Here is a 4,936-nt window from a genome sequence, read left to right as displayed (position 1 = left end):
AGCACAATTTTCCAACATCTGTTACCAACCTTTTTCTGGAACAAATGTGCTTTATAATCACTTGCATTCTGGACTTTTTTTTCTAAAAGCATATTTTTGTTGCTTATACTACCACACTCCCAGCTATGGCAGCAAGAGGGAGACCACTAATATAGACAAGCTTTGAGATGTTATAAACCCCATGTCTTTTAGTTTTCGTTTGAGTGTATTTAGATGCCATCCTGGTAGGCACTAGAACCACATTGGTGCTATTACCACTAAAGTAGGGCATTTTAACAAAAATGCTAGAGTAGATATCTTGTATATATCATTCTCCAGCCTTCATGACTGTGATATTAAAAAAAAAACAAACCCATAATACAGTGATATGCATTTCAGATTAGTTTATCAAAATATGATGATTACTCAGAGCTTACCAAAACTACCTGACCTTTTAATGGCCTCAATACTACCTCCAGAGCCCAGCTTCTTTGTGTGGTATGCAACCTTGGATGCACCTCAGGCAATCAGCTTCTGCCAGCTAGTCATTAATCCCTAGGCATACCCTGCAACACAATCATTATTATGTAATTTAATATAAAAAAGCTACCTTTAAATAACTTTAATGATGTGACACACACCAATAAAAAGCAGGAAATTAGAATTTAAGGGTGACACTAGGTCCTTAACTCACATTATCTGAAAAAAACTATAACTACGTGACTTAAAGATGCCATGACAACTTTAAAGCCACTTCTCTCCAGCTTAAATGCTTATTTTTTCTCTACTTAATTTCCACAGGCTCTTGCAAGTAAAATATGTTTTTATTGGAAGGTATAAAATGTACATAATTTACCCATAATAATAGCAGAGTTCTCCCCACTACAATTTTCAACACTAGAAACCCTTTTTTTGAGGGGGGGGGAGTTAATTATGGGCAAGTAGGTGATCCCTGTTGAAGTAAGCATCCTGAAACAAGAGATGAATTTTAAATGGAAAAAAGTGTTTTTAAAATAACCCAAAATTAATATTTTACATTTGATTAAGTATTCTTATGCAGGTGACTTTTTTCTTCCTGCACAACTGTGTTCTTCTAGTGAAAGAACATGGGCTTTAAAGCAAGACAATTAAAACTGATAAATGGATTCAGACTAATATATAAAACCTGCATTAAATCAATGCACAGAACATCAAATATGCAGTTTTCTATTCAAAACACATTTGACTAGAAAATTCTTGTCTGTAAAATTTGACTGATCGAGTAGGATACATAAGTCTGGGTGTCTGATTTCTGATTTGGGGACATTTTTAGTGAGTTTACCAGATTTAGATCCAGTGAGTTATCACCTCTAGATAACACACTTGAGAGATCTTCAGATAGTGATTGTAAAGATTACTATTTGAGAGCTCTTTATTAGTATTAAAACAGGGCTCAAGACCAACAATTTGAAAATGAGGCACTGTTGTACTATGTATATGCCCTACAAAGATGTGTAGGTCATGTGCAGGTGTGATGTTTGTACTGGGAGAATTGCAGCTCTCTTGGTAGAAACCATGAATGTACAGAAATTCACAGTTTCTCCCAGAATAAAAATGGCTGTTCCAAAAGAAAAACAACCCAGTAGAAATTGTTTCTAGGAATGTTTCCCCTGGGAGAATGAATGCCTGTACACTTCATAGATTAATGTAGAGTCGGATGGAACCACAAAGAAACATCATGCCTGACCCCCTGCCCCTGACAGGAAAGAGGACTGAGGTCAGATTACCCCAGCCAGATGTCTATCAAGCCTCCTCTTGAAGACTTCCAAGTTAGGAGATAGTACCACTTGTTAGACCCCAAATCCACGCGGCGCCCAACGACTACGGAGACGATGGTCCAATTACCTGTGGATCCTGTTACTCATTAGCCAGAGCAGAGCAGGGAGCAAACACAAGCACACATTGCTTGCAACAGCTTTATTTAGAATGGAGACAGCTTTGGGTGAGCTCCCACACCTACAGAATATGGCAAGCAGCAATGAACAATAGTTTTTCCCATATTTATACACTTTGGTTTATACTCATTAACATTTATTCTACCTTTGTCCCTCCTTCTGTTCTACTCTTTTCTCCTCCCATCTCAAGCTCTGCCTCTGTTTTACTGTTTGCTTAATTAGCATGGAATTGCCTATGCATTTCATTCATTTACATGACTTCTTGCTATAAGCTCATGTCTAAGACCTTGACTCCTTTTCTTCAGTCAATGGGCAGACTTTGACCAAAACCTGGAAGCTTCAGGAGGCTTCTTCACCAGTTATCATTCACCTTTTTGCATATGTTCATCTTGGATTCTTTTACCAATTACATGTTGTTTTCCACATTCCAGTCTGTTTTTCTGTCTCATGTTGTACCATCTTCCACCTTTTCTGGCCCCCTGTATCTTATCTTGTTCCTTTCTGTAGCTGGTTCACATCATATAGACTCACACAGATTCACTTGCTGCTTTTTTCTCAGAAAATGGTTGACACCGTTAAAATGGTTAGCATTTTGTGCTATGCTTAATGGCAATGGCTTACATAAGCAAATGGCTGGTTTAACTATCAATCTGACTTGTGGTCAGCAGCTTTGCTAGGCCACAGGTCATGCCTTGTATTCAGATGCAAATTCAGTGCTTTTTAAGATCCAAATATCGTCACCCTCACACCACCTTTCTTGAAGCCAATTCCAGATTCTGGCCACCCTTACTGTAAAAAAATGTTTCCTAATGTCTAACCTGAATCTACTCTCCACTAGTTTGCACCCATTATTGCTAGCTACTCTGAGGGGCGCTCTGGTAAGTAACATATCTGCAATTCCCTGTTGCCCTCCCTTGATAAACTTATAGGCAGCTACAAGGTCTCCCTTCAGAGGTCTCTTGTGAACGCTGAAGAGATCCAGATGCCTCAACTTCCCCTTGTACGGTCTTTCTTGGAGGCTACTAATCCATGCTACTTGCCTCCTCCTAAGGATCAAGAGGAATCCAGTGGTAGAGAAAGGCTCCTGTGCCTTCCAGAGACTGTGGTCACCGTGGTAAGGAGAAGGTATGGGGGACAACTGCCCCTCCCTTACACTGATGCTATGTAGCTACCTAGTGCTCCTTGTTGGCTCCTTACACTAGAGTCCCTGGTGTATGAGCATGTGGGGTCCTTGCCATGCTGCTCCAGTCCTCACAGGAGGACTCCACATGCTTCCCCAGACCAGAATCAGCACCGTCTAAGGAAGGCACAGGGAGCAGGGGACATGGGATAGTTGCAAGCTGAATGTCTGAACTGCTTCTCTGGTGAGACAGGCAGCAAGCTCCTGGGAAGAGATGGCTTCCACCTCTCTCCCCTGGGGAGGAGGCTCTTCTCAGACAGACTGGCTGACCTGCTACACCAGGCTTTAAACTAAGCCCGTTGGGGGATGGGGAGACTACTGCCACTGCTGACCTGCTGAGCAACCCTTGAAAAGCCAGTGGTCCAAGGCACTTAAGGGAGCCCACCCTTGCCCCAGCCCTGGTACAATCTCTGGGCAAGGCAAGAGCCCCCAAGGGGACACTTGCCTGCCTGTACACAAATGTCAGGAGCTTGGGGAATAAGCAGGAGGAGCTCATCCTCCTGCTCAATGCAAATAATTATGATGCCATAGGAATAACAGTGACCTGGTGGGACTCCACCCATGACTGGACCTTGGGTATAGATGGCTATACCCTGTACAGGAGGGATCGTGTAGATAAAAGGGGTGGGGGTGTATCTCTCTATATTAAGGAAAGCTACATGTCCCTGCAAGCTGATATTGGTGACCAGGGTGGATGACTGGAGACTGTCTGTGTTAAAATCCAAGGGGAATAAGGCATGGGGACAGAATGGTGGGAGCCTACTACAGACCTCCCACCCAAAGTCCTGAGCTTGACCAAGAGTTTGCCCAGGAACTGGATGAGGCCGCATGCTCCAGGACCATGGTTGTCTTGGGTGACTTCAGTTACCCAGATATCTTGTGGAAGGATCACTCAGCAAAATCTGAGCTGTCACAAAGCTTCCTCTTGTGTGTGGATGACCTCTACCTGACTCAAGAAGTCTATGGGCCAACAAGAGGCAAAGTGCTGCTCAACCTGGTACTGGCTACTGGGGATGACCTAATTGGCGACCTAGTGATTGATGGAAAGCTGGGTGACAGCGACCACAAGCTGATCACCTTCACCATCAGGCGTAAAGCTGGCAAGTCAGCAACACGGAAGTCCTTGACTTCAGGAAAACCAACTCTGACAAGCTCAGGAGGCTTGTCAGTCAGGCCCTAAGGGACCATGACCCCAGGGAAAGGGGTGTTCAAGAAGAGTGGTTGCTCCTTAAGGGAGCAATCCTGAATGCACATGCTAAGTCTATTCCATCTCGGAGGAAAGGCAGCAAGAGGGCACAGCAGCCTCCCTGGCTCTCCAAAGACCTAGCAGACCTCCTGAGGCTAAACAGAAAGGCCTACAAAGGATGGAGGACGGGATTCACCACCAAGGAGGATTAGTCTGCACTGGTCCAGTCCTGCAGGAAGCAAACCAGGAAAGCCAAGGCTGCAACTGAACTCCAACTAGCTTCCAGCATCAAGGACAATAAAAAGTCCTTTTTTGGTTATGTGGGGAGCCAGAGGAAAAGCAAAGGCAGCATTTGACCCCTGCTGAACCAGATGGTGCAACTGACAACTGAAACCCAGGAAAAAGCCAACATATGAAATGGGTACTTTGCATCTGTCTTTCATCAGTCCCATGGAATGGCCAGGGAAGTCCAGGTGAGGGAGATCCCCTGCCCGCCATTAATGCTGACCTCATGAAGGAATATCTTGTGAAGCTGATTACCTGCAAGTCAGCCGGCCCTGACAATCTACACCCCAGGGTACTCAAGGAGCTGGCAAGCATCATAGTCCAGCTCCTGGCATGGATCTCTGAAAATTCCTGGTGCTCTGGTGTAGTGCC

This window comes from Crocodylus porosus, unplaced genomic scaffold, assembly GCF_001723895.1.
Source record: "Crocodylus porosus isolate Cpor-Errol unplaced genomic scaffold, CroPor_comp1, whole genome shotgun sequence".
In the NCBI taxonomy this organism is placed as follows: domain Eukaryota; kingdom Metazoa; phylum Chordata; order Crocodylia; family Crocodylidae; genus Crocodylus; species Crocodylus porosus.
Note: the sequence above shows the minus strand (reverse complement) of the source record.